Here is a 12,200-nt window from a genome sequence, read left to right as displayed (position 1 = left end):
CATACTGCCTAAGGCAATATACATATTCAACGCAATTCCTATCAAACTACCAACGACGTTTTTCACAGAAATAGAACATATAATCCTAAAATTTATATGGGACCATAAAAGACCCCGGATAGCCTCAGCAATCTTGAGAAATAAGAACAAAGTGGGAGGTATAACGATACCTGATTTCAAACTATACTACAAGGCTACAGTAATCAAAACAACATGGTACTGGCATAAAAATAGATACATAGATCAATGGAACAGAATAGAGAGTCCAGACATAAATCCATGCCTATATGCCCATCTAATCTACGACAATGGAAGCAAGAATGTACGATGGGGTAAAGATAGTCTGTTCAATAAGTGGTGTTGGGAAACCTGGACGGACACATGCAAGAAAATGAAGCTGGACCACCTCCTTACACCATATACAAAAACAAATTCAAAATGGCTTAAAGACTTAAATGTAAGATCTGAAACCATAAAATATCTAGAAGAAAATATAGGAAGAAACTTCATGGACATTACCCGGAGTAAGATTTTCACTGATATATCCCCTCGCGTGAGCGAAGTAAGAGAAAAAATAAACATGTGGGATTACATCAAACTAAAAAGTTTTTTCACAGCAAAGGAAACCATCAATAAAACAAAAAGGGATCCTACTGTATGGGAAAAGATATTTGCCAATGATATATCTGATAAGGGATTAATATCACAAATCTATAAAAAACTTACTCAACTCAACTCCAAAAAAACAAACAACCCAATTAAAAAATGGGCAGAGGACTTGGGGAGACATTTCTCTAAGAAGGACATACAGAAGGCAAGAAGACATATGAAGAAATGCTCAACCTCACTAACCATCAGAGAAATGCAAATAAAAACCACAATGAGATACCACCTCACTCCAGTCAAAATGGCTATTATCAATAAATCAACAAACAACAAATGCTGGCGCGGATGTGGAGAAAAGGGAACGCTAGTGCACTGTTGGTGGGACTGCAGATTAGTGCAGCCACTATGGAAAACAGTATGGAGGTATCTCAGGAATCTGAAAATGGAACTACCCTATGATCCAGTAATTCCACTCCTAGGCATCTACCCGGAGAAATCCAAAACTCCAATTCAAAAATCTGTATGCACTCCTATGTTTATTGCAGCACTTTACACAATAGCCAAGATATGGAAACAACCAAAATGCCCATCGGTAGATGACTGGATTAAGAAGCTGTGGTACATTTATACAATGGAGTATTACGCAGCCATAAAGAAGAAAGAAATCTTATCATTTGCAGCAACATGGATGGATCTAGAGAACATTATGTTAAGTGAAATAAGTCAGAAAGAGAAAGACAAGTACCATATGATCTCACTTATATATGGAATCTAAAGAAAAGACTATGTGAATGAACTAATCAGAGTCAGTTTTGGGGACGCAGAGAAAAAACCGAGAGTGGTTAGATGGGTGTGTGGGAGGGGGTTGGGGATAAGGGGAAAGGTGAAGGGATTTGGAAGCAGCTGGTAACCACAAGATGGCCTCAGGGTTTTTCTTTTGAAAATTAATTTGGGGAAGGTATTCTATAATGTTGTAAAGATTTTGTTGGGTATCCGATGGACATGCGTCCTATTTGGGAGACCACCTCAGGGATACTGTGGATACCTGATCATGGCATTGTACATCAGAAGCTAAACATTAATGAATGCCAACTATAATTTTATATATATAATGTGATGGTTCAGTGTGAGGTCGGAGGGATAGTGGATGGGGGGAGGGGGGTTCACAGTATGAGGGATATAAATGATGAACGTCTAAGTATTACCTTGTTTTGTACACCTGAAACTAATAAATAAATTAATTAATAAAAAAATAAATAAATAAATAAATTAAAGAAAATAAAACAGATAAAGCACTTAGTATAGTACCTGGAATAAAACAAGTGCTCAAAGGTCAGTTATTGTTAAAATGAAAACAATGGAAGTAGCAGATTGATCAATTTACCCTTACTTATTTATTTTCAAATATACACTCACCAAGCATTTTTGATTGTCTACTCTGTGTGTGAACTAGGTAATTCTGTATAAAATTCTAGTTAGTGTATTGGATGAGGGAAAAAAGAAAGGAATATTTTGTTCCTATTTGAGGCATTAAAATTCTAGTGGACAACATAAAATCCTATAAGTAGATGTTTATAACCGCTATATTCATAATTTATAAAACTTATAAGAAATTAAGATGTATTTCAGTAGGTGAATGAATAAATATACTGTGGTACAGTCCAATCAATGGAATTTTATTCAGTACTAAAAACAAATGAGCTATCAAACCATGAAAAGACATGGAGGAACAATAAATGCATATTATTAAGTAAAAGAAGTCAATCTGAGGAGGCTACGTACTGTGTGATTCCAACTATATGACATTCTGGAAAAGGCAAAACTAAGGAGACAATAGAAAGATCAGTGGTTGCCAGGAGATGAGGCTGGGGAAGGGATGAGTAGGTGGAGCACAGAGGATTTTTAGAGAAGTGAAAATTCTCTCTATAATATAATAATCATCTCATAATGATGGATACATGCCCTTATGCATTTGTCCAAATCCATAGAATGTACACAATAAAATTGAACTCTAATGTAAACTATGGATTTAATGCCAGGAGAGTAATATCCTCAGGGCAGGGTATTGTGATGGACTATTTTTGTGTTAGTGTACAGTTGACATTTTTTTGAGGCTCTATCTTGTAAGAGCCTTGCCTACTGAGAAGGTCATAAGGCCTTGGCTCCACCTATTAGTTATTCACACAGCAGCTCTGCTGAGAACACACTTTCCAGCAAGTGTATAGCAGAAGTACATATTTTGGAAAGGCAACATGATGGAGATGTTGGTGTCCAGAATCCAGCATCAGCAAGAACAGCTGTGGGTTTGCTTCCCATCCTAGTGGAGATGATTTCTCCATTTGGGCAGTCTCCAACTACGGTTTGGGCATTGATCCTGTCTTTAGAGATTCCAAACTTGACTCTGGCCTTCACAAAGAATCCATGAGCTACCACCTAATGTCAAGTGAAACATTTGACTATTTAAACCATGTAGACTTTGCTTCATTGTCTGTATCTCAAATACAATGCCCAAGTGACATATCTCTTAAGACAGAAGTGTAAGAGGCAGGAAAATTTTAAGGCATGGTGGCAGATATTACTCATTCCCTGATATATTCTTTCCATCTCCAACAGGGCACAATAGTAAGATTGTACTTGCCTGCACCCTTGAACTGAGGAACAACAGCTTATGACTTGCTTTAGCCAATGAGTAAGCAGATGTGATGCATTGTCCTTTCCAGATGAAATCATTTAATTTCCATGTCTCTACTTTCTCTCTCTCCCTTTGCTGAGGCTGTCATGGAAGGCTGTGCTATTGTGGAAGGAACAGTGTTGAGCCTCCACAGGGAGCACAGCTGCCCATAGACTGGCCAAAATCTACAGAGGATTTTCATGATAAAGTAAACTGTTGATTAAGCCACTGAAATTTGGGATTGTTCATTACTGCAGTATAACTTATGCTATCCTGACTAGAACAGGCATATTAGGGTTTGCATTAGGCTGGTGCAAAAGTAACTGTGGTTTAAAAGGTTAAAAATAATTGCAAAAGCCACAATTACTTTTGCACCAACCTAACAGAAGAGTTATATGTTCTGATATTATTTTTACATAAATTAAAATGGTAACTCAACCTAACAATTAGAGCTTTAATACAGTCTGAACTAATTCTAGAGCAATATACCTGAAAATAATTAAATCTCATGAAACTCCCTCCTCCTCCTCCTTATTCTTATTCTCTTTCTTCTTCTTATTATTATTATTACTACTATTGTTATATTTTTAATTTACACTTATGAACACTGTGGCTTGGGGTCAATATGGACTTTTTGAGTGCCTCATTGGTGTGACCTAGAGTAGACTTAACCCCAAATAGGGTTTGTGACAATATATGAGGTCTGACCAATGTCACGCCAATAAATTTAAGAAAGATAAAAAACAAACAGAGAAAAGAACACAATTTTAAAAATGAGGTAAATTTATATGTAATTTTGTTGAGAAATATCCATGATATATTGTTAAATTTAAAAGCCATGTTGTAGATCATTACATATGTTGTGATTCTGTTTATACATTAAAAAAAAATTCTATAATAAGAGATATTTTTTAATATATGAGGGCTGACAATTAAGTTTACAAACTGTTTTTCAACGATGTTTCTAACAAATTTTACTATCAGAGGGATTATTCATTATGAATATGTACCAACTGAACAAACAGTTAACCAAGTTTACTATTCAGAAGTGCTGAAAAGGCTACATGAAAAAGTTAGATAGGTATCAACCAAGGAGTTTCCTAGACAAGGAAAAGCTCAACTACAAGAGGAGGGCACACACAACCCACACAAGGGACACACATGGAGCGCATGGCTCAGGTGACCAAAAAGACTGCACCACCAAACCCCACAGCATACCTACTATATAAGGTCACTCTACTGAGAACCAGAAGACATAGAATCCCTACCCAATACATAGAAACAAACACAGGGAGGCAGACAAAATGGGGAGACAAAGAAACATGTCCCAAATAAAAGAACAGAATAAAGCTGCAGAAAAAGAACTAAGTGAAATGGAGATAAGCAATCTATTAGATGCAGAGTTCCAAACACTGATTATAAGAATGTTCAATCATCTCAGTGAGAACTTCAACACAGAGATAGGAAGCATAAAAATGTAGATGGAAACCACCAAAAAGAACCACTCAGAAATAAAGGATACAATAACAGAAATGAAGACTATATTACAGGGAATCAACAGTAGATTAGATTAAGCAGAGGATTCAACCCATGATGTAGAAGATAAGGTAACAGAAAGTACCCAACTAGAACAGCAAAAAGAAAAAAGAATCAAAAAAAAAATTGAGGAGACTTCAAGGAGCCTCCAGGACAATATCAAGCAGACCAACATTCACATTATAAGGGTACCAGAAGGAGAAGAAAGCAAGGAACTGAAAACCTATTTAAAGAAATAATGACAGAAAACTTCTCCAACCTGGTGAAGAAAATGGACATACAAGCCCAGAAAGCACAGAAAGTCCCAAACAAGATAAACCCAAAGAGGCCAACACCAAGACACATCATAATTAAAATGTCAAATGTTAAATACAAAGACTGAATCTTAAAAGCAGCAAGAGAAACTCAGTTAGTTACCTACAAGGGAGCCCCCGTAAGACTGTCAGCTGATTTCTCAACAGAAACTTCGCAGGCAAGAAGGGAGTGGAGGAAATATTCCAAGTGATGAAAAGCAATGACATACAACCAAGATAGCTCTACCCAGCAAGGCTGTCATTTAGAAATGAAGGACCGATAAGGAGCTTCCCAGACAAGAAAAAGTTGAAGGAGTTCATCACCACAAAACCAGTATGATAAAGACCTTTAGAGGGACTTCTTTAAGACAGGAAGGGAGTTAAGGATGGGTGAAAGGGGAAGGTATTAAGAAGTACAAATTTGTTGCTATACAGTAGTCATGGAGATGTAGGGTATAGCATAAGGAATATAGTCAATAATATTGTAATAACTAGGTATGATGCCAGACAGGTACTAGATCTATAGGAATGATAGATGGGAATGGGGCTGGGGGCAGGGTGAAAAAGGTGAAGGCATTAAAAAGTACAAATTGATAGTTAATACAGTATGGGAAATATAATCAACAATGTTGTAAAGATCATGTACTTGACGTCCAGGTACTTGGCGGGCACTGGACTTATCAGGAGGATCACGTCATACACTATGTAGATCCTAACCAATGCACTATACATCTATAGAGCTGAAGTAAAATAACATTGAATGTCAACTATAACTAAATATACAGGTATATATAGTCACGGGATGTGGAGTACAACATGGGGAAGATAATTGATGGTATTGTAACAGCTATATAAGATGTCAGAAGGGTAGTAGCTTGGGAAGTGGGTTATCACTTTATAAGGCATTAAGTGTCTAACTATTACATTGCTTTTACACCTAAAACTAATAAAAAAATTAATCTAAAAAATTGAAAAAAAAAAGACAACCTAAAGTTTTCACCAACAATCCATTGCTCTTACATCACAACAATGCACTAGCAAACACGGCACTGTCTGTGAGAGAGTGTTTAGCCAGTCAACAAAGAACTGTGTTGTAACACCCTCCCTACTCAGCTGACCTGGCCTCCAATGACTTCTTTCTTTACCCGAAGATAAAGGAAATATTGAAAGGAAGACATTTTGATGATATACAGGACATCAAGGGTAATATGACGACAACTCTGATGGCCATTCCAGAAAGTGTTCCAAAATTGCTTTGAAGGGTGGACTAGGTGCTGGCATCATTGCATACCTTCCCAAAGGGAGTACTTTGAAGGTGACCGTAGTGGTATTCAGCAATGAGTTATGTGGCACTTTTTCTAGGATGAGTTCACAAACTTAGTTTTCTTGACCTCGTAGAACTGTTTCATTGATAATGTACATATTTCTTACCCATTTTGCAGTTATTTGGGGTAATTTATGATGATACAGTTGAAATACTTGAAAAATGAAATTGGCAGAATATGTAAATCTGTTATTAAGAATTACTAGTCAGCAAATAAAATGGTCTCCCCTTTCGAATCTGAGAATATTTATATCTGGGATAATAAAATAAGTTTCATCTAGTATGCACACTAATATTGATTAATAGTAACTGTTTGAAGGCTGTGTAAAGAGGCTGAAACTAAATTCAGATTCATTCAGAAAGAGCACCATTGTTGACTTATATATCCATACCACCATGGAAAGGACTAAACATTCATGTCACATATTCTCCCTCTCTGTCCTACACTGTAATGTCTGCTTATATGTGTGATGTACCTTTGTCCTGGGTTTTAATACTAAATACTTCCATCTGATCTTACAGCAAATAGGATAGAGAGCCCTAATGGTAATGCATTATTTTCGATGGCCTGTTGCACAACACCCTCCATCTTGCCAAAAATAACTCCATTATAAGATTAAAATTTCTGGTCACTCCTACTTCAACTAAGACATTTGATGAGATTACTATTGGTCATATCTCAAGCACATGTCACTAACATACTACTTATGAAATTATATCGTAATTGGTTGGATTGGAGATCTTTCTCCCCCTTCCCTCCTCTACAAGACTGTGAAGTGTCTGAAATTAAGGTCCATGTCTGAGTCATCTTTATGTCACCAGGAGCAGTTCAGACCCTGATGTGTGATACATCTTTAATAAGTGATTGAATATAAGCACTGCAAATGGAATTAACAGCATGACAAAAGCTTTGTTATTTATGTAGCAGAGCTATAGGATCTCGCTCAATGAAGCAGTTTTGTACATGTAGTAGCCAGCCACAAAGTTGACTGTCTTCTTGGAGCACATGGTGAAGTTCTCCAATGGCACCTGTAAATCAAACTGGGATTTCTAATAAATCTAGGAGTGATCCCAGCTTGTGAAAACGCCTTGGAGACGTGAGAGTAAAATTAGATAATTAAATAGGCTGTTCCAATCAATGATACCACAACCATTCGTAGAAGGCTTGGGTCATCATCAGTTTTGGTCACAGATTTCACCCTGGATATTTCCATTCTCGCCTCTCCTTTCATCCTGGCCTGCTGTTAGCTCTCCCCATGTTCTCCCTGTAGGTCACTGGCCTGCTGATTGGCATGCTATGTTAGTCACTGGAAGATGAATGTTGTATGTGATGGAGGACCATCAAAGGACTTGCTCTGGTCTGTTTGAGCTCCTGCTCCTTCACATGCCTGAGTGTCTCAGGGCAAGGGTAGCTCAGAGTAGCTTTTAAAGCAATAAAGGACTAGTTCATAGTCTCTTTGCCTATTTTGTCTCCTGCCTATTTTGTTGCTACTCAACTCAGTAATTCACTGGAAAGAAATGCTACATACTAACAGTTTTCTTACATAAAATACGCATTGGATCTGAGGATTCTATACCAGCATTCCTGCAAATGTGAGGGAAAATATATTGCTCTAGCCGAAGCAGACTGTTTGTCACCACGGCTTAATCTCTAAGCAGATTTTCATTGCAGTCTCCAATATATTTAGGAAAATCAGAGTTGCCAGAAAACATCCTCTATTCTTTTAAACAGGCTTGAAGCCTGAGAAAACCATAGCATAAAAAACAATTGTTCAGTTTCATTTATAATCTTAAAGACCATCCAGAAGAGCATTTCAAAAATTATACACTTAGAAAGATAAAATCCTACCCCATAATTTCAGGAACAACTGAATGTCAGGCTGCCAGATAAATATTTACAACACATTCAAATTTAGCTGAACTTATATGTCTTCAATCAGTGAAACCGGCTCCAGACCCCAAGGTCACAAAAGCTGTTATCAGGTTTCCTGAGCCTGCTGCCACATTGTGTCGGAAACCAAACGCCACACACTCTAGGCTTCTTCGAGTCCCAAAAAGCTGATATGACGACAGGCTTCTCCCTCCTTCCTGTCCATAGAAAACACCTTTCCACTCTCCCTCCCCAGCCCCCAGTAACCAAAGCTCCCTTCTTTGAGTAGTTGAAGGAGCTGGTCACCCCTCTGAAGAAACCACATCTTTCTACCCTGGAACGTAATTTGCAAAATGTTTAGGCTGGAATTTCAAGGGTATGAACTGAGTGGATGATGGGGGCGGATGTAATCCCCATAGTAGCAGGCTTCCAGCCAAATTTACAGTGTCAAGTTATCTGCCTAAAAAATGTTACAAGGGCCACGGAGGTGCCCAGAATGGGAGACTGCCAATTAGAAGGAGTGTGAATGAGACTTATGGGGCTGGCCGGGGTGACAGGGCCCCAGTCATCATTTGGCAGGAGGCAATTAAAGATAGGTGTCTGACAGCATGGCCAGGGTTCTCCGGAGCTGATGTGCAGTTCTTGGAACTGTACTGTCTGTTGTAAATCATTGTACTCAGATTACAAGTGCCTACTGCTCACTCCAGTGACTGAAACTGTATGTAACAAATGCTTTTATTTCCTTAAGTAATTAACACTTGCAAAGTTTAGTCCATGGTTTAGAGAGGTGTGGGACAGAGAAGTAAGAGAAAAAAGCACCATATATCCAGGATTTTTACCTACTTAACAGGAGGAAAAACTGATAATAATTCAGAGAAAAATCCAAAATAAGAACAAAATAAAAATCGGGATCAGCACTGTGCTTAACGAATGATAACATTATTGACATCATAAGTTATACTTTATTAGCCTAAGGATTTGCAGAGAAACACAGAATCTTTCCATGAATTTGGTAGACCAGAGTGAGGAACATTACAGATTAAAATAAGAGACATCAGACTCTATCTTAAGCAGTGTCCTTTGTGTATACACAATTTTCAGTTAGTCACCCCCAAGTGACATGCCTGCAAGGTGTGTTGTGACCACATGTAATAGCTAGGTTTCTAATTGTTACAGGTTGAGATAACGCTATGGAAATATGCTATTTACAGGGGTCTGGGTATAGATATTCTTCAAGAGAACATTGGCAAGAATTGATTGTAGGATAGCTAGCGGGAAACTTACAAACCATAAATCTCAACAAGGTACAAGGTAAAGTAAAACATTCCAAGATCAGTGTTAGTAGTATTAACTTCACATTTTGGTTTTCTCAACAGTAAAATAACACATTTAGCTAAAAATAAGAGCTAACAGTTTCATGTCCACTATATGCCGGTTTCGGTATGTTCTAAGTGCTTCCTGTGTATGAACTCATTTATTCCTCAAAACCAACCCTGTGAGGTGGATACTATTATTATCCCCATTTTACAGATGAGAAATGGAGGCAATAGAAGTTAGATAATTGGCCCAAGGTAATATATCTAGTTTAAGTGCCTGGAGCAGGAGTCAAATCAAATAGCCTGGCTCAAAAGTTTGTGCGGAAGACGTCTCTGGCTATAACATCACAAGATTAAGGTTATGATTGGTCATACACACAGACAAACATTTGGATTTTCTTCAATTGAGATGAGTCAGAGGGATAGAAGAGGAAAGTGAAAGGATGGGCACAATTCTGAGCATCTTCTCTTCCATATTACCTGCAGGAATTGAATTCAGAAGCCAACTCCAATCAGGCTATATTTATGTCAAAAATATTTTCCAACATTGGAAAAGAAATATCAATATATGTGTTGTAATCATTTACTATTCAAATATTTTAATAATTTAGACTTTAAGATGTATTTACTATTGCGAAATCACTGCTACAATAGCACCTTAATGTGGTAAATTACATTTTTGTTGTGGTGATGGTGGTGGGGGTGGCTGTCCGTTCCCAGAAAGATAACTGATAAAATAGGTCTGTCCTTGTCTCAGGGGAGTTCTCCAGACAAGAAGCAATTGGAAGGTCTTACTTCTGGGTGGCCTAAGCAATACAGAGTGGTGTTAACAAAATGATAGCAGCTTCTTTGATAAAACAGAAAGATAATCATTGTTCCTGGATTGTTAGATGTATTTTTAACACAGAGAAGGAACATCCTGAAGCTCTTGAGAGTTTTCAGACGCAAAGTTTCTATTGCTTTTTGCTGCTTAAAATCCCCAGTGATATTGGCAACATTGTAGACACAGCTGCAATTCTATTAATTCTCAGTGATGTCTTGTGCTCTGATTAGAACCTATGGTTCTTGTTACACAAGCAAAAAATGGTAGGCCAACTCAAGAATTAAGCAGAAGCTCACTGGAAGGAAAAAATAGCTTGCTGGAAATGAGACCTGGAAAATATGGGTGTTCTCCTATATGTGCCCTTGTAACTTAGGCATTTATTTCCTCTTGATCACTCAAAATTTCAGTTAATTCCCTATATCTCCACTTTAAAAATTTTGGAAATTCACCACTATTCTCTTTTTCTTGACCTATGTAGGAAGTCTTTAATTGCAGGATGGTCTCAATATATGTATGCCTGCCTTCCCTCCAAACCACTGGAAGACCACCCTAGGCTTCTCTCTTTTGTGCCTCAGGTAAACTGATGCCAGTAAGCTGCTCTGAACTGTGAAAGGAGATTGGGAACAAAGCATAAACCATTCAAGAAGGACAATCTACTGCTTCCTTATCCCCTGTATCCTAGGCTATTCCAAAGGTCAGGGCACATCAGGAATGCTAAGCTCAAGGATAATGTATTAGATCTGATTCTGTACTTAGGAAAACTGGCAGCTCCAAAGCAGGGAGAGTTGCACACACAATCTGCTTTGGCAAGAGTCTCTCTCTCTCTCTCTCTCTCTCTCTCTCTCTCTCTCTCTCTCTCTCTCTCTCTTGCTCTCGCTCTTTCTCTCTCTCTCCACTTGGAAGGGGGAGAGTTGGAACAGCTATGGGAATTTGGCTTTCTCACTTGCTGTAGAGGAAAAGAGAAGTAAATAACTAATGATGACTAGCTTTGGCATTAAATGCCCGGTAATTATTAAAAGCACTCAAGCTTTCAGTAAATTAAAAGAGTTGATGACCCACAGGGCTATGCAAACCATTTATGGTGTTGAAATCCTTGAGAATCAAGCTTGATTTTTGTACTAAGATTTATGCATTATGATTGAGAGCATGTGCAAGAATAGAGATAGGGATTCCGAACATGTACTTACTGGAGCCTATGTTTCTGACTCATGGAAATTCTAGTCCTTATAAAAATGCTGATTAAACATCACACCCAATAAAGAGCAAGATCAACAGATTCTCCTCTGAAGGTAGCCTATGAACTAGCCTATGGAAAGTCTTGTCTGTCCCAGGTGTTTTCTAGCACCATCTTTCCCTGGGCTCAGAAATCCTCCAACCGCAACTGCGAGCTACTTAAACACATTGTTTCTCCAGAATGCCAGGTTAACATGCACATGATGCTAGCATTATGAAGTTTCTACACCTGAGAGAAACTTTAGTTAGCAAGCTATCTTAACTTGAAAATGGTTCTTTTCTGGATTTCATCTGATGGGCTACCCCTGTCTAAGTAGAGTATAACAACTCTTGAGCAAAACTATTCCCCCCTGTCTATTGCGAAATAATAGATTTTCCAATACATATGCCTGAAGACTCAGAGCAGGTAATTGGCACCAGCGATTTCTTTGCTCGGTCTCCAGTATTTGGTCCATTCACTGTCTTTATTTACTTTCTTCCAATGAAAATGAGAGACCTATGAATTGGAATCCTCAATAATCTGAGTAA

Source organism: Rhinolophus hipposideros (genome assembly GCF_964194185.1).
Source record: "Rhinolophus hipposideros genome assembly, chromosome: 13".
NCBI classification, from domain to species: domain Eukaryota; kingdom Metazoa; phylum Chordata; class Mammalia; order Chiroptera; family Rhinolophidae; genus Rhinolophus; species Rhinolophus hipposideros.
This window is presented reverse-complemented; position numbering follows the sequence as displayed.